This window comes from Oncorhynchus gorbuscha, linkage group LG07 (assembly GCF_021184085.1).
Source record: "Oncorhynchus gorbuscha isolate QuinsamMale2020 ecotype Even-year linkage group LG07, OgorEven_v1.0, whole genome shotgun sequence".
Lineage (NCBI taxonomy): Eukaryota > Metazoa > Chordata > Actinopteri > Salmoniformes > Salmonidae > Oncorhynchus > Oncorhynchus gorbuscha.
In genome coordinates, this window is record NC_060179.1 from 31346596 (window position 1) to 31366048 (window position 19453).

Sequence of the window (19453 nt, forward strand, 5' to 3'; positions counted from 1 at the left end):
GAGCATTTGGGTAGACCATGCTTTCTCAAAGAAGCAGACCCTCACTCACAATGACAAGCTAACGTGTACTTTAGCCTTCATTACATCGCTATATATTGCAAATAAAATGTAAAAACAATCACTAATAATATTTTATATTAAAGTCAAACAACGGCATTAGCATGAGAGCAACTTACCAGTCCAAAACAATGTCCTCTCCGTTCAAAAAATATGCCTCAGTTTCAGAATCGAAACTATGGGAGCTAATGGAGTCCTCTTCAATCTCTGCCATATCTGTCTCACTTTCCCGATCAATCTCTTGTAAAAATCGTTTCTACATTCGTATATCTAGTCTTGGAGGTAGCTTTCTTTGACTTATTTGCCATTATATTCGCGAAATAAACAGTTGAAGAAGCAAATGACTGAAAAACGTCTGTGCGTAATTAGCTCCACTCCTTCACGGTTCAATTGGCAATGGCGAAAGAACGGTCTCTACACCAGCGTCCAGTGTATAGGTTTGTCTTACAACAATGAATCATGGGATATTACCATTTACATTGGCTCATTGGCTATCTACCCAGCTAGATTTCAAGAAGATCAGTGGTCATTGGGTTAAGGAGACAGAGTGCTAGTTTCTCTGTTATTTTCTTCCAACAGTCACTGACCAGCATATGAATGAGAGGCGTGTATGAATGATAGTTTTGTTTTACAAATGCATTTTTTAAAATACCAATTTCAAATGAATGCTTGACAGTCATTATTTCCAATGAATCATCTTTATTTTGTTGTTCAAGTTGCTCCTGCATTTCATTCTGTCATTCCTCACTATAGTCTACCTTTCTCTTCTACAGCAGATATATTCTAGCCGAGCCTTTTTTATCTTCAAGTCAACGTTTTGCATTGATACCAGTTTGTGCTTAACATCAGTCTCTATCTGTCTCTTACCTCTTTAATATCAACCTGGAAAAAAACTAAATGGAAAATGATGAGTTGATATCAAATCAAATCAAATTTTATTTGTCACATACACATGGTTAGCAGATGTTAATGCGAGTGTAGCGAAATGCTTGTGCTTCTAGTTCCGACAATGCAGTAATAACCAACAAGTAATCTAACTAACAATTCCTAAACTACTGTTTTATACACAGTGTAAGGGGATAAAGAATATGTACATAATAATGATATTCATGTTGGAATCTAAAAGGAGAGATCCTGTTGTTCATTTTTCCTGCAGTGGAGACATGTTTCGGTAGACTAGAGCATGAACATTCAGCATGTACTCATTGGTGTTGTATATAAATGTTAATGTCTTCTTTCACCAATACTTACACCACTTACCTTAGGGTCCAGCAGCATAAGGTCAGGCAGAGTTAGTGGGTCCGGCCGAGGTGCACATCCCGTAAGAGGAAGGGTAGATTCCCTAATGAAATACATTAAAGACATGGTATTCATTAGCACTCATTGAATTGCCACTAAAGTACTTTCTAAAGTCAGACTAAACTGCAGATTCTTACCTCTAAAGGCCTCTCAGAACATGCTGAGATGGTCTCCTCCTCCACATCATGCTCATCCTTCCCCTATAAACTCACTAACATTAATGCGTTCAGTTGGCAATTCTTCCAGAATGTGTTTTGATCAGTCACTGAAATAAAGAGATTGAAAAATGTAAACATGGATTCATCTCAACAATGAAGAGATGGATGGATCCAAACATTAAATGTGATACGTCTACCCTTTATTTGTCTTCCTCTATCTCCCCCAGCCCCCCGGTTGGCTGAATGAATACAGTGCAACAAATCATATAATCAGTCAAATAGGCATTTGAACCACATTGAAACCCTGTGGTTAGAATTGAAAAGGGCAGAGTCCATAAGCGCAGACGAATGATCTCAAACATCTGGAAAGATTCTGTATGGAGAAAGGGTCCAAGATCCCTCCCAATGTGTTCTCCCATCTCATAAATTGTTTCTGAAAAAGTCTCAGAGTCGTTATATCCTCCCATTATTATAAAATATTTCATGTTTATTTATTTTTTTGTATATAATTTAGCTCAGTATTTGCATTATTTATTTTATACAGTCTTTTTTGCTCATCTTTAACAAGGGATCCAATAATTCCGGACCCCACTGTATATTAAAGTCCTGCATCAGGATGGATACCCACGGTTCCCTGCGGTTGACCCGCCATTATGTACCATTATGTGAGCAGTGAGACAGACAAAGCCCTAGGTTAGGACTGCTTAATTCTGGTACTGAAGGGCCAAGACACTTCTAGGGCATATTCAATACACCAATTGTGTTGCAAAACGGTTCTTAAATTGAAAGTAAATGAAACTGGGAAGGACCTACCTGAATTTGTCCAATAGAAACTCTTGTTTTATTTGCAACTGTTTGGACTAATATGTTGTAACCCTGGTTTTTGATTTTAACTGGTAGTTCATTGCAACCTTAAAAGAGAGCCACACTCTCTAGGAGCTCAGATGCAGTAATTTAATACCAACGTTTCGACTGTCAAGCTGTCTTCATCAAATCAAATTGTATTAGTCACATGCACCGAATACAACAGTGAAATGCTTACTTACGAGCCCCTAACCGACAGTGCAGTTTCAAAAAATGAGGATAAGAATAAGAGGCACTAGTAACCATCAGCAATAGTTTTGGGTGTTTTGCTTTAAGCAATCAGAGTATATGGTCATTTTTAGATATACGTGGAAAAGTTGATCATTTCATAACGAGGACAGCAATCACTTTTGCGAGCATCAATGCATGGCTGAAGCGAGATAGTTGTAAATGGCCAGGTCGTAGTTGTGGCCAGGTCGTAGTTGTAAATGAGAACTTGTTCTCAACTGGCCTACCTGGTTAAATAAAGGTGAAATAAAAATAAAATAATAGAATTAATTAAAGTGACTATGCATGGATGACAACAGAGAGTGGCAGTGGTGTGGAGGGGTGAATAATCTGGGTAGGCATTTGACTAGATGTTCAGGAGTCTTATGGCTTGGGGGTAGAAGCGGTTTACAAGCGTCTTGGACATAGACTTGGCGCTCCGGTACCACTTGCTGTGTGGTAGCAGAGAGAACAGTCTATGACTAGGGTGGATGGAGTCTTTGACAATAATTAGGGCCATTCTCTGACACCGCCTGGTATAGAGGTCCTGGATGGCAGGTTAGCTTGGCCCCAGGGATGTACTGGGCCGTTCGCACTACCCTCTGTATTGCCTTGCGGTTGGAGGCCGAGCAGTTGCCATACCAGGCAGTGATGCAACCCGTCAGGATGCTCTCGATGGTGCAGCTGTAGAACCTTTTGAGGATCTGAGGACCCATGCCAATACTGTCATGGTGTGCTTGGACCATGTTAGTTTGTTGGTGATGTGGACACCAAGGAACTTGAAGCTCTCAACCTGCTCTACTACAGCCCTGTCGATGAGAATGGGGGCGTGCTCAGTCCTCTTTTTCCTGTAGTTCACAATCATCTCCTTTGTCTTAATCACGTTGAGGGAGAGGTTGTTGTCCTAGCACCACACGGCCAAGTCTCTGACCTCCTCCCTATTGGCTGTCTCGTTGCTGTCGGTGATCAGGCCTACCACATCATCAGGACAATCATCTGTAATCATGGCCAGCTGTGGCATGATTTAATTGGTAGATTTACAACTATCAATATAACATTAAAAAAGCATGAATGGATTACATACAATCATAAATACAATTAGGCTACATCATATGCTCCTATGTTGTTCTCATTTTTATTAATGATTTGGGAAATGGGATGCAACCAGCAAAGATACATCTATATGCAGATGTTACAGTCATATATTCATGTGCTTCTACTCTGGTTCAGGCTGTTGAAGAGCTCCAGACTACTTTTCAGAGGACGGAGGAGTGTAAATTACAGAGGAGCGTAAATGCTTTTTTTGGGGCTGAATCATGTTGTTGTATGTTATTGTTGTATGCTTAAATTCTGTAATGTATTGATTGTTGCTGCCTTCTGGGCCAGGTTTCCCTTGAAAAAAGAGACTCTGGGGCCTCCCGGGTGGCGCAGTGGTTAAGGGCACTGCATTGCAGTGCTAGCTGTGCCACCAGAGACTCTGGGTTGGCGCCAGGCTCTGTTGCAACCGGCCGCGACCGGGATGTCCGTGGGGCCGCGACCGGGATGTCCGTGGGGCCACGCACAATTGGCCTAGTGTCATCTGGATTAGGGAGGGTTTGGCCGGTAGGGATATCCTTGTCTCATCGTGCACCAGCGACTCCTGTGGCAGGCCGAGTGCAGTGCACGCTAACCAAGGTCGCCAGGTGCACTGTGTTTCCTCCGACACATTGGTGCGGCTGTCTTCCGGGTTGGATGCGCGCTGTGTTAAGAAGCAGTGCGGCATGGTTGGGTTGTGTTTCGGAGGACGCATGACTTTCAACCTTCGTCTCTCCCGAGCCCGTACGGGGGTTGTAGCGATGAGACAAGATAGTAGCTACTAGCAATTGGATACCATCGGGGAGAAAAAGGGGGTAAATTAATTCCTTCTTAAGTTGTGTGGTCGACAGCAGCAATAATGAGTGAAGGGAAGGATACAAAATAACAGAAGATGTAGCATTTCCACAAGGAATGGTAACATAGAATGACATTTTAAAACCACACACAAAACCCAGGAAAGAGATTTGCCAGCAAATACTGAATTATGAAGAAATGTATAAGAACAAACAAATCATCTGGCAGCGCAGCAGTCAATTTTCACACGGCCTGTGACCAAAGGGCGGCAGCAACCATATAGCATCTTATTGTGTGAGTCGCGTTCTTGCTAAGCATAAAAAGTTGTTCAAAGATGGAGAGATAAGCATCAAAAGTTGTTCAAAGATGGGGAGATAAGCATCAAAAGTTGTTCAAAGATGGGGAGATAAGCATCAAAAGTTGTTCAAAGATGGGGAGATGATCAAAGAAGCATTTATTGAGGCAGCAGACTCGCTGTTTGGGGATTTTAAGAATAAGACTGAAATTATGGCTGCCATTAATGACATTCAGTTGTCCAAAAATACAGTGACAAGAAGATGTGAGGGAATAGCGGAGATCCTCCAGGATCAACTGAAGATGGATGTTGGCAACTGCGAGTGTTATTCCCTCCAGTTTGACGAGTCCACAGACATGGTAGATGTTACACAGTTATACATTTTCATCAGAATGGTATTTGACAGCATGAGTACAAAGGAGGAACTACTTTCCATTTTGCAACTCAAAGGACATACAAGGAGCGAAGATATTTTTCAAGCTTTCATGGAGTTTGATAACAAATTCCAACTGCCCTTTTGTAAACTTGTCTCCATTACTACCGATGGGGCACCAGCTATGGGGATGACCAGGGATGTTCTCTTGATAAGTGCGTGAACTGGACCATTTTCCTGTCCTGCTAACCATTTTAAAATGTAATAAGTACTTTTGGGTGTCAGGGAAAATGTAGTGAAGTAAAAGTACAAAGTCAAAAAAGATATAAATAGTCAAGTAAAGTACAGATACCCCCCAAAAATGAGGTGTGTCCAACCTTCTTTGACGTGAGATCTACTTTTTCATTTGCCCTGCTGATGAGATCTAGCAGTCTCTAAATTTAAACCAACCATCAAAATGTATGGAACGCAACACACCACTATGATACCTATTTGACACCCAAATATAATGTGGACCAATAACATGTTTTCCACAAATACAAAAAAACTAATTTCATTTCCTACCTTAGTGTGACTTTTGGCATTGGGTGGAGGCAAGTCGTTTTTCATAGTCAGGGCTGTAGCAGCTTGTTGCAAATCTCATACAGGCCACAAGGTGGTCATCGGTCATACTAGATCTGTACTTGGACTTCATTATCTTCATGTGAGAAAATGTAGGTAGGTTGATCCGAAAAGGGCTGATAAGTTGAGAGCACATCTTCTTATGTTGGGATACTCCTCTAGCAGTAGCTCCCAGAACTCTTCCTTCATCTCAGTGGCTGCCCTGGATTTCAGCTGAATGTCATTTTGAAGGGTCAGAATTTCAGTTTCTGCTATAGTTGTGTCCAACTGAAAAAGTGATCCCATTTTGGAGGCAATGGCGTCCACATTTATGTCTGTGTCAAACGGTAAGCACATATGAGTGGCAATAGGCTCAAGTGATGCAAACGACTGTCAAACTCAGATAATATGCTCTGGACTTGCTCCACGTGACGTGCACTGTCAAGCTGTGCTGTATCCTCCCTCAAAATGTACCTCTGCTCGGCCACTGCACATCTGCGTGCAGCAGCAGGTCTGTGTGCTCCGCTTCAGCCTCTTCTTGCTCGAGTAGAACATGCGACCTTCATTGCAACATCCATCGCCTCTTTCATGTTTTACATCTTCCCTCACAAAGCTTGCTGATGAATTACGCAGTGATAGCGAAGAAAGTCTGGGAAAGAATCATCTTGTTTGCACAATGCAACGAACCCACTAATGCGGCCTACCATTGGCCTCTGATCTGGCGGACTCACTAAACGGATGGTTCGTTTGTAAATGATGTCTGAGTGTTGGAGTGTTCCCCTATCTAGCCGCGCTGTCGGATTAGCTTAATATAAGGAATTTGAAAATATATATACTTTTACTTTTAGAAATGAAATTGACTTTTGATGCTTGAGTATATTTGAAAACCAAGAACTGTTAGACTTTTAATCAAGTAGTATTTTATACTTTTATTTAAGTAATTTTCTTTTGAGGTATATTTACTTTTACGCAAGTAGGACAATTGGGGACTTTTTCCATCACTGCTCCTAGGTCACGTGGGAATGGCTTTACGTAACAGTATAAATAAAAGTAAACATCATGATGGTGGAATACACCATCGTGGAAACAGGTGCTGCACGACTGAAATTCCCGGTTTGGAATTTTGGAGTCATTGTGAACAACAACCGTGAAAGTGCAAACAGGTATTTGTTTATGATAATTCAGTTAATTATCAGTTAATTATTACATTGTCAGGCTTTTATTCATTTAGAACATACGCAGGGCATAATTATTACATTGTCAGGCTTTTATTCATTTAGAACATACGCAGGCCATATGCAGTTTGAACCCATGCTGGTAAACTTTGAGCATCCAAAAGCCTACCAAATGAATGCAGGTGATTTTGCAGCCTATAGCATATTTGATCCTGGGAATTGTTTATTTAAGTTTCAATAAAACTATTTGATTATCTAAACAATATTGAATGTAAAGATATTGTTATGTCAGCTATAGGCTATCATTAGGAGGCTAATTAGAAGGCTATTTTCTCAAAGCGATTTGAGTTGTCAATGTGCCGCATTGTGAAAATAAGAAGATAGGCCTGTCGTTTGTAATTCATGGCATGGTTACTTTCATCCAAATATTGAATAGACATGAGGCTAAATGAAATCAGGAAGGGAAATAGTTTAATAGCTTACTACTCTGAAGTCATAAAAGCAATTCGATATATTGATGTTATTTGGCGGGTCACGGATCGGGTCTCGGAACAATTCTATGCGTGTGGGTCAGATTGCGTAGAAAAGTCTGTCCTGATGTCAGATTTCTGGTGGGGCTCGGAATTGATGTGGCCAGTTCAGAGCGGGTGTGGCTCCCAAAAAAAACTGATCCGTGCAGGACTCTACTGTATATGATCTTTCCTCATGGAAATTAAACTCTGGATAAAATATCTTTAGAAAAGGCTTTCTCCCCCTGCCGTTTCTGTCATTTTGCTTGTGTATACTGCTCTGGTGTCAATTCCTCTTGATGTTGACTAAAATCTTTGTGGAAATGTACACACGAAACTGTGAAGGTCCAATTTTGGCCCTGCCTTGTCCTAAACTGTATCTCAAACAGGTGAGCATACTGAACAATAGAGGCCAGAGATTTAACACAATGGATCCTTTGTGCAAACAGATTAAATGCTGACATCATATTTAATCTCTATGAATCTCAAACAGTACCTGATATACCCACAAAGACTGAAGAAAAGTGCAAACTGCAATTCAGCCAGAGGGGATAGTAGACATGAAAATAGCTTTTCTGCAGTATAATGGTCGATTCTTGAGAATTTCTCCTCCTTCAGTTCCCTCGCCAACAGCAGTGGCTTTAAGTGGCCGTTTGTAGCAGACACCAGGCGATGCTGGTGATTGGAGGAGATAGCTGGAGTCAGAGTGCATTGGCTGAGTCTGGTCTGGCAGGAGTCAGATATTGGACAGAGAAGAGGAGGTATGGATAATACAGCTTGGCTGGGGCAGGAGGCACCTGGGCAGCCTGCAACAAACGTGGCTGAAATCTTTGATGAGACTACTCCATAACCCAGGCCTGTCCTGAGTGAATTCCTCTATGTTATCTCAAATTGAATAAGGGGGAAGAAATAAAGGATATTTTTATCAGACTGGGCTGGGCTAAAGAGAGTAGCTAGTCTGCTTGTGCTGGCGTTATCTATTCTGACCCGGCTCCCTGCCTCCAGATAAGAGCAAGCTCACTGTAAGAGCAAGCCCCTTGTTGTATCCTTGTCCATCCGGTTTATCACAGATGCCTGGCCTCATCTCTTTCCAGCTGAGAGAATATATGCAAAGAGAGTTCATATTGCAGGATCAGATTGAGGATGCAGTCACTCAGAATTCTGCTTTGTTTCTGAGAAAGGGTGTTGTTTTCTGACGGCCAGCCTATGACTTGGGCAAGTTATCTGTGGAGCAAAGAAATTCTATTCTAGTTCTATATCAAAACGTTTTATTCTGGGGCTCCCAAGTGATGCAGTGGTCTAAGGCACTACATCGCAGTGCTTGAGGCGTCCATACAGACCCAGGTTTGATCCCAGGCTGTGTCACAGCCAGCCGTGACTGGGAGACCCATGAAGCGGTGCACAATTGGCCCAACATCGTTTGGGTTAGGGGATGGTTTGGCTGTCCGGGATGGTACCATTGTGCTCTAGCAACTCCTTGTGGTGGGTCGGGCGCCTGCTAGCCCACTTCAGTTGCCAGTTGTACGGTATTTCCTCCGACACATTGGTGCGGCTGGCTTCTGGGTTAAGCAGCACTGCGGCTTGGCACGGTCGTATTTCGAAGGATGCATGGCTCTTGACCTTCATCTATCCCAGTCCGTACAGGAGTTGCAGCGATGGGACAAGACTGTTATTCTATTCACAGTAGTCACAAACCAGGTTTTCATCCATTTCTTGCAGAAGAATTACCTAACACCGGGCTGATGGAAACCAGAAATGTCGGTACAATTTCATACATTTCAACATACAATTTGTTTGTTTTTTCGCTATGGTGGAATCCTTTTGTGTCTGTACAATTAATTATGCGAGAAATGGCGGGGATATCATAACCATCATGTCAAAGTAAACGTGGAGTAACGCGATGATATGTTGTGTGGTCCTCCCAGTATGACTCGGGAAACCATGCCGTTTAGGGTGAACCTGCACGGTGAGGAGCTTGATGCTCCTTTCCAATAAATATCAAGGATCTTATTCTGGTAACATGATGATCGATGCTTGGATGCTGATTGACAAATAAAAATAACCTCATAATGCAAGTAGTTGACCAGAGTGGGCACATTTGCTATATTTAGCTAGCTTGCAACCTTCCGGTTACTAGTCCACCGCTCTAACCACTAGGCTACAAGAGTTTTTGTGACAAAACCATCAGTGGGGTTGAAAATGCGATGGAAACTCATTTAACTTGTATTTTTTATTCAATACATGGGAATTTAATCCCAAAAGTCAGTTCTATGTGCACAATGTCATCACGCACAGCTTTTTATCCGTAACAAGTCAGTTTGATGGGAACACATTTCTGGTGGGAAAATGTGCATTCGGTTCTCTTTCAGTGTATCACATATTTGTAATCATCTTAGCGCATTTCACTACAGGAAGTAACCCGTCACACAGTGTCTGAGACACAGGTCGAGGGGTGAAGGAGGTGAGCCCCTCCCTCCCTATAAGGGTTCACTTGCCCGCCCACTGGTCATTCTTGCCTGCTCACTGGAAACTCATTCACTACGGTCCTGAAGCTCTCCTCCGCACTACTTGAAACCTGTCTTCCTTCCGAAGCGTGAGGTTAACTCTGTGGAACGTAGGACTTCAGCTCTCGTCATTTTGACTGAAAGGGACGTTTTTTTGCTTAATGTGGAATGAGCTATTTTGCTTTACTACGTCTCCTGTGGTTGCTATCATCACACAGTTAGCTACTGAGACTTATCTGTCTCTTGCTGGAAGGCTTGGCTAACCCACTAGCTTTTCTACCTAGCTAACTCTCCTCTCAATTAGTTTGACCTACGACCCCTGTGTCATGTTGACTAGTCTGACCGTCCTAAGCGTCACAGCTCGATGGATGAGAGAAACGCTATGTTCATCGAGAGACAAAGGAAGCACAAGTTTTCTCCGGCTAATAGCTATCTAGACTATTAGCACATGAGGTGAACGCTAGCTAGCTTACCCTTTGCCCGAGAAATACTATATCACGGAAGACATGGCGCCTGCTACCTCTACACAGGGAGAACATAACAAAGCTAACCCACATGGACAGAGGTTTTGGATGGGTACCCCACAGACATCCACCTGTTGTTTCAGGATTTAGCGGCGGGGGATGGAGGCCTCAGAAGAGCATCGTCGCACAATGACAAATACAGGCTCATCGATGTCTGCAGAAGGGCAGTGGTCAGGTTCGGTATCAAAGGCCGTTTCTGAGATACTGGATCCGACGCGCCAGGCACCGAAGATCATACCACCATATATTTGTTAGTCATTTTCAAGCTGCAAAAGTGGTCTATTCTAATGTTGAGGTGATTCCATGTCCGTCTTGAATTTAATTCTAAGCTAAAGGCTATATTAATATCAGAGAGCCCTCCAAAACATGTGCTAATGATCATATGTTTAGACTAATTCTACTAACTATTGTAGTTTTTGGTTCTTCATCAAACATTTGCCAGCCATCAAATAAATATTTGTTTACTTTGAAATATCTTGCATACATTCAGATATGATTCGTTTTTCTTGAGCAGTGTGCAAAATACTTTCAAATATTATCTGTTTTTCTGAGATCTGTATTTGAATATACCCAAAATGATTGCCTTTTAGTTGAAACTCAATATTAACTATATTTGACAGTTTGTCCTATCCCATATGTTATATATCGAAAATAGTAGTTGAAAGAGAACTCAAGGTTACTTTCGTAACCCTGATTCTCTGATAAAATGAGTGAGATGTATCACTCATCACACGTTTCCCTCCTCGCAGGGCTCAAGGAAGAGAGACGTGCTTAATAATGACCATTGGGCAGTTGCGAGTGGTACCTCATAGGAGGGATGGACTTACCTCATTGGCCACTCGACCTGTCTGTCACCGATAGACTGTGTGATTGGTTACTTCCGTAGTGAAAGGCAATTTAACATATTGATACATCTTACTAATTATCGGAGAACCCGGGTTACGAAAGTAACCTTGCGTTTTATTAAGATTTTCGAATATTTTGCATGAAAAGCTTTTGCCAATTGGATGGAAACCTAACTACAGACTGTATCTGAGGCCAAGTTCAGAGGTGCTAATCTACAACACGGTGAAAGGGAAGTTCCCATGGAGGTTTTGCCAAGGTAAAAACGGATTCATGTGTTTTGACAGGTTAAAAGCACCTGTGAATTTCCTTCAGAGAACCCCATGCCAATAGAGGTTTGAGGAAACAGACACATTTTGTAAAACATCTCACATAGTCTACACATGTCAGCTTACACGTGTTTGCGGTTATGGAAATGTCAATCCAGAAGTCTATTGTACCTTGTCTTCTCATTTGATGGCAGTAACGGAAGTTTAATGTCCAATTGGAACTGAGGCATCGGTAAATGAATGGCACTCCATTAGCGCTCAGCCATGTGGAACATTATTTTATCACTTCAATTAGCCGCCTTTCTTCACCTTCATTTCTCTCCATTCTGTTATTGCTATAACGTGAGAATGAAATGAAACTACGCCAGCCATATTCTTCTCCAAATGTTAATTCAGAGCGGGCTACAAGACATGTTGAAGATGTTCTTTAGACAATTTCACTGTACTTCACATGAGTTTCAATAAGACATTATTGATGTCTCACAAATTGAGAACACGCTTTGTAAAGATACTGTAACGATCCTAGCCTTGGTAAGTGTGTTGAGAGCAAAGGCTTTCATTCTAGTGAGACTCAGTGGACAGCATGCTTTACTCAGGACCAGCAGAGTGTTGGCCATGGGATTTGAATGTTCTCCTTAGACATTTCGTCTCCTATGGTGCTATTCTGAAGGAACCATGTGAGAGACAGCGAGAGAGAGAGAGAATGCTTTTTTACAGTTTTTATTTTTTAAGACAATATAAGACATACTTTTATGACTGCTGAACACCAACTATCAATCACTGAGATCATGTATTTTCAGGTGGAGATATGTCGCAAGCTTTCTATCCCTCTTGCGCAATCTCTTATCTCCATCAACGAGGTCTCCATGTGGATTATGGTCATCAATTACCACATTTTCTGTGCTAAACTTTAAAAAAAAAATATATATATATATATATATATATATATATTGTTTTAGCCCTTTTTCTCCCCAATTTCATGGTATCCAATTGGTAGTTACAGTCTTGTCTCACCGCTGCAACTCCCGTATGGACTTGGGAGAGGCGAAGGTCGAGAGACATGCGTCCTCCGAAACATAACCCAACCAAGTCGCACTGCTTCTTGACACAATGCCCACTTAACCCTGAAGCCAGCTGCACCAATATGTCGGAGGAAAAAGTGTACACCTGGCGACCGTGTCAGCGCGCACTGCGCCCGGCCCGCCACAGGAGTTGCTAGTGCTCAATGGGACAAGGACATCCATGCCGGCCAAACCCTCCCCTAACCATGGTGGACCAATTGTCTTGCCAGAGAATTTAATGTTAATTTCTCTACCATAAGCCGCAACCAACGTCACTTTGGATAATTTGGCAGTACATCCAACTGGCCTCACAATCACAGACTTGATGTCAACTTTGTCAACAGAGTGTCCCATCATGTGGTTTGGGCATGCATAAACTACAGCTCCTAAGGCCCTTGTTGTACCATTAATCCACCGCCATCACCGCAGGTTTCAGCATGATGATGCACAGACCCATGTCGCAATGATCTATACACAATTCCTGGTAACTGAAAATGTCCCAGTCCTTCCATGGCCTGCATACTCACCAGACATGTCACACACTGAGCATCTTTCAACGTGTACGACGTGTACAACAGCGTGTTCGAGTTCCTGCCAATATCCAGGAACTTCGCACTGCCATTGAAAAAGGAGTGGGACAACATTCCACAGGCCACAATCAACAGCCTGATCGGTTCTATGCAAGTGAGATGTGTTGCACTGCACATGAGGCAAAAGGTGGTCACACCAGACACTGACAGATTTTCTGATCCACGCTCCTTCCTTTTTTAAAGGTATCTGTGACCAATAGATTCATATCTGCATTCCCAGTCATGTGAAATCCATAGATTAGGGCCTAAAGAAATTATTTAAAAATCACTGATTTCCTTATATGAACTGTAAAATCTTAGAAATTGTAGCATGTTGCATTTAAATTTTTGTTCATTATGTGTGTGTGTGTGTGTGTGTGTAGTTGAAGTCAGAAGTTTACATATACTTAGGATGGAGTCATCAAAACTTGTTTTATAAACCACTCCACAAATGTCTTGTTAACTAACTATAGTTTTGGCAAGTCGGTTAGGACATCTACTTTGTTCATGAAACAAGTAATCTTCCCAACAATTGTTAACAGACAGATTATTTCACTTATTCACTGTATCACAATTCCAGTGGGTCAGAAGTTTACATACACTAAGTTGACTGTGTCTTTAAACAGCTTGGAAAATTCCAGAAAATGATGACATGGCTTTAGAAGCTTCTGATAGGCTAATTGATATCATTTGAGTCAATTGGGGGTGTATTTGTTGATGTATTTCAAGGCCCACCTTCAAACTCAGTACCTCTTTGCTTGACATCATGGGAAAATCAAAAGAAATCAGCCAAGATCTCATAAAAAAATTGCCGACATTAACAAGTCTGGTTCATCCTTGGGAGCAATTTCCAAATGCATAAAGGTACCACATTCATCAGTACAAACAATAGTACGCAAGTATAAACACCATGGGACCACGCAGCCGTCATGCCGCTCAGTAAGGAGACGTGTTCTGTCTTCTAGAGATGAATATACTTTGGTGCGAAAAGTGCAAATCAATCCCAGAACAACAGCAAAGGACCTTATGAAGATGCTGAAGGAAACAAAATCGTGCTAACTAGTATCTATATCCACAGTAAAACGAGTCCTATATCGACCATGGGCTGGGGACCATCACTGCATGGATCATCATCAGGGGCTGGGGACAGTCGCTGGAGGTTCCGGACTGTGGCCCGCCGCAGGAGGTTCCGGACTATGGCCCGCCGCGGGAGGTTTCGGTCTGTGGCCCGTTGCCGGACGCTCTGGACTGTGTACTATCGCCCGATGCTGTGGACTGGCAAGGCGCACTGTAGGCCTGGTACGTGGTGCCGGCTCTGGTGGTACCGGGCTGGGGGACACGAACCTCATGGTGAGTGCGGGAGGAGGAACAGGGCGTACTGGACTGCCGAGGCGCACTATAGGCCTGGTGCGTGGTGCCGGCACTGGTGGTACCGGGCTGGGTACACACACCTCATTGCGAGTGCGGGGAGGAGGAACAGGACGTACTGGGCTCTGGAGGCGCACAGGAAGCCTGGTGCGTGGTGTTGGCACTGGTGGTACTGGGCTGGTGACACACACCTCAGGGCGAGTGTGGGGAGCAATGCACAGGACCTACTGGACTGTGGAGGCGTCCTGGAGGTCTGGAGTATAGAGCTCACACAACCCGTCCTGGCTGGATGTTTATTTTCACCCTGCAAATGCAGGGCACTGGCACAGGACGCACTGGGCTGTGCAGACTCACCGGAGACACAGTATGCAGAGCCGGTGCATGATATCCTGGTCCAAGATGGTATAATGGAGACCAGGAGAGCTGAGCCGGCACCATCCTTCCTGGCTGGGTGCCCATTCCAGCCCGGCCAATGCAAGGAGCTGGAATAGAACGCACCAGGCTAGAATAGCACACTGGAGACACCGTGCGCATCTCTGCATAACACTGTGCCTGACCAGTTACACGCTCCCCACGGTAAGCACGAGGCTCAGTTCGGCTCAGGCCTACCTGACTCAGCCAATCCCCTCGTGTGCCCCCCAAAAAAAATCTTGGGGCTGCCTCTCGGGCTTCCGTGCTAGTCATGTAATTACACATCGTCGGCATTCCTCCTGTGCTATCTCCACCTGCCTCCATGGTAGGCGATCCTCTCCTGCCAGTATCTCCTCCCACGTCCAGGATCCTGTACCGTCCAGTATTTCGTCCCATGTCCATGCTGTCTGCTCCATCATACGCTGCTTGGCTGCTTGGTCCTTGTTTGGTGGGTTATTCTGTCAAGTTCGTGGTATGGAGGAGACCGAGGCGCAGCATGATAAGAGTACATAACTCTTTTAATGAGAAGAACGAACACTGAACAAATCTATACAAAACAACAAAACGAACCGTGAAGCGATATACAACGAGTGCTGAAGCAGGCTACTACACATAGAATAATAACCCATGAAATACCCAAGGAATATGGGTACCTAAATATGGTCCCCAATCAGAGACAACGATAAACAGCTGCCTCTGATTGAGAACCAATCTAGGCAACCATAGACATAAAAACACATAGACTGGGTTCCCCCGTAAACATACAAAAACCCTAGACAGGACAGAAACACATATATCACCCTCGTCACACCCTGACCTAAACAAAATAATTAAGAAAATAAAGATAACTAAGGTCAGGGCGTGGCACACGGGGGTAGCAGCATCATGTTGTGGGGGTGCTTTGCTGCAGGGGGGACTGGTGCATGAGGTAGGAAAATTATGTGGATATATTGAAGCAACATCTCAAGACATCAGTCAGGAAATTAAAGCTTGGTTGCAAATGGGTCTTCCAAATGGACAATGACTCCAAGCATACTTCCAAAGTTGTGGAAAAGTGGCTTAATGACGACAAAGTCAAGATATTGGAGTGGCCATCACAAAGCCCTGACCTCAATCCTATAGAAAATGTGTGGGCAGAACTGAAAAAGTGTGTGCGCAAGGAGGCCTACAAACCTGACTCAGTTACACCAGCTCTGTCAGGTGGAATGGGCCAAAATTCACCCAACTTATTGTGGGAAGCTTGTCCGAAACATTTGACCCAAGTTAAACAATTTTAAGGCAATTCTACCAAATACTAATTGAGTGTATGTAAACTTCTGACACACTGGGAATGTTATGAAAGAAATAAAAGCTGAAATAAATAATTCTCTCTACTATTATTCGGACATTTCACATTCTTAAAATAAAGTGGTGATCCTAACTGACCTAAGACAGGGAATTTTTACTAGGATTAAATGTCAGGAATTGTGAAAAACTGAGTATAAATATATTTGGCTATGGTGTATGTAAACTTTCGACTTCAACTGTGTGTGTGTGTGTGTGTGTGTGTGTGTGTGTGTGTGTGTGTGTGTGTGTGTGTGTGTGTGTGTGTGTGTGTGTGTGTGTGTGTGTGTGTGTGTGTGTGTGTGTGTGTGTGTGTGTGAGAGTCAAAAGTTTGGATGCCTACTCATTCAATAACTTTCCTTTATTTTTTAATATACTTTTTTACATTATAGAATAATAGTGAAGACATCAAAACAATGAAATAACACATATGGAATCACGTAGTAACAAATGTGTTATTCCATAGTTTTGATGTCTTCACTATTATTCTACAATGTAGAAAATAGTACAAATAAAGAAAAAACGTTGAAGGAGTATTATTGTAAATGTGTCATTGTAACGTCATCTATTTTGCTAAAAAATAAATACAAAATACACACAATGTTAAGCTACATAGTAATTTGACAGAGGTAATGAACTGTCCATTGTTTAGCCCAGCAATGGTTGAAAAACAAGTGGTTCTGAGCTTATGTCAATGTTACACAGGTAAGCTAACGGTTACAGAAAGCAGGAATGCAGACATACTCTATAGACCTCTATATCTACAGTGTAATTGTGACTGTGTCGAACACACCACCACCTGTTGTTATGTTGGGTACCTACTGACCCCAAAATATGTTATGACATGTAAAGGTCATAAAATACATGTTTAAGGAAATACAGGCAGGTACCACATTACTACAAGACAAAACGGCTCACTCAATCAAGCGTGAAAATGTAGTGGAATGGCGTAATGTCTTGGTATGAGGTGGGAAGAATGCAATACATTACCTCGTATGCGCTACTAATTACATTATTGTGGAAGACACTCTTCTAAGAGTATGACATTGGATGTTTGAGAAGGTTTAAATCCTAAGCATCCTGCGTACACATTGTTGGAAGTACAAGTAACCAAGATAGCTGCTGTAGTAGGTCAAAGCTATGTGCTGGAAAACCTTGGTAGAGCATGGGTGAAGTACGCATTGTGGCCCTCCTGTGGATTTCCTTTCGTTTTCGGCTTCAGACCAATGCCTACTTCTCACTTAAGCGTTTTTGTTTTTGTTTTTAATTGACATTATCAGAGAAGAGAGTGGATGTCATTGAGGGGTGGGTTTTAATTTACTGTGGATAATAACATAGTAATTAAAGGAACCATACTTAAACTCCTAGAGCATGTAGGTTAGTGTCTGTTTAATCAACAAAATCTTCCCGCTAATGATCAATTAGCTTCCAGAATTACCCAGTTAATTCACTTTGAAACAGCTAATGAAAGGGGAAGTATGTGCTTGCTTTCTCTCCTTATTCCACAAGTAATGTAGGAGAAGTATATGCAGGGATACATGCAGATTTTTAATTTATCGAACCTTTATTCAACCAGGCAAGTGGGGCGGCAGGTAACCTAGTGGTTAGAGTGTTGGGCCAGTAGCCGAAAGGTTGCTGGATCGAATCCCTGAGTTGACAAGGTGAAAATATGTCATTCTACCCCTGAACAAGGAAGTTTAACCCACTGTTCCCCGGTAGGCTGTCATTGTAGTTTGTTCTTAACTGACTTGCCTAGTTAAATAAAGGTTACATTTAAAAACTTCTTCAGGATTAGTGGGTCTCTTTCTTTATGGTTGAGCTAAGGTAGGCTAATGCGAATAGCATGAGGTTGTAAGTAACAAGAACATTTCCCAGGACATAGACATATCTGATATTGGCAGAAAGCTTCAATTATTGTTAATCTAAATGCACTGTCCAATTTACATTAGCTTTTACAGTGAAATAATACCATGCTATTGTTTGAGCAGAGTGCACAGTTTTGAACATAAAAAATTATTAATAAACAAATTCGTCACATTTGGGCAGTCTTGATACAACATTTTGAACAGAAATGCAATGGTTCATTGGATCAGTATAAACTTTGCACGTACACCGCTGCCATCTAGTGGACAAAATATAAATAGCACCTGGGCTGGAATAATACATTATGGCCTTTCCCTTGCATTTAAAATATGATGTATTATCTTCTACCAGATCAAATGTGTTATATTCTCCCACATTTCTTTCACATTTCCACAATCTTCAAAGTGTTTCCTTTCAAATGATACCAAGACTATGCATATCCTTGCTTCAGGGCCTGAGCTACAGGCAGTTAGATTTTGGTATGTCATTTTAGGCAAAAATGGCAAAAATGTAAAAAAGGGGCCGATCCTTAAGAGCGGGCCCTTTCCTTTAAAGTCAATTAAGAACAAATTCTTACTTACAATGACGGCCTACAAGGGGGAGGATGTAATGTAACTCGCATCATTTCTACAAAGGATTAATAGCACTAGGATGACGTATTCTCAGATTCCTACTGAGAGCACAACATTTCACTCCCTTTTTCCTTATCTCCTCTTTTCTTCTCCCTTGGTAGCCTGGTGACTGACAAAGCTGTGTCATGGTGGAGCCGGAATGAATATGTAGGTGTCTGTCCAATCGAGAAGCATCCAGCTGCAGATTATGCATGCTGACACGGTGTGGCCTGTGAACCTCAAAGCCATGTGCGTGTGTCTCACACAAATACACTAATCAGGCCCCCGAGGACTGGAATTGCCCACCCCTGGGTCTAGCTAGTACACACGAGCAAGTTCTTAGCTTCAAATTTAAATGTAATTTAACCACCCATGCTGTTGGTGGCGGTAACGCACCATCCTTATCTGACACCATTCGACATCCTGTCTCATCTCGTATGTCTCACAGAGTCTGTGGCATGAGAAGGTATCTGCTGTAGCCAGACCCTATTTGTCCTCTGCTTCTCACAAATTATGAGCAGGTTCAAGTTTAGAGGCACATTAATAAATGTGGCTCGCTTTGCTGTATGGCCAAAAATCAACATTTTATGGGTGTGTGTCGCAAACGAATTAATTGCTAATTAGTAGAATTAGAGTTTTTACAATTTCCCGAAATCATACACCCAGGGACGTCATGCATGGGAGAGGAATCTGAAGCTGAA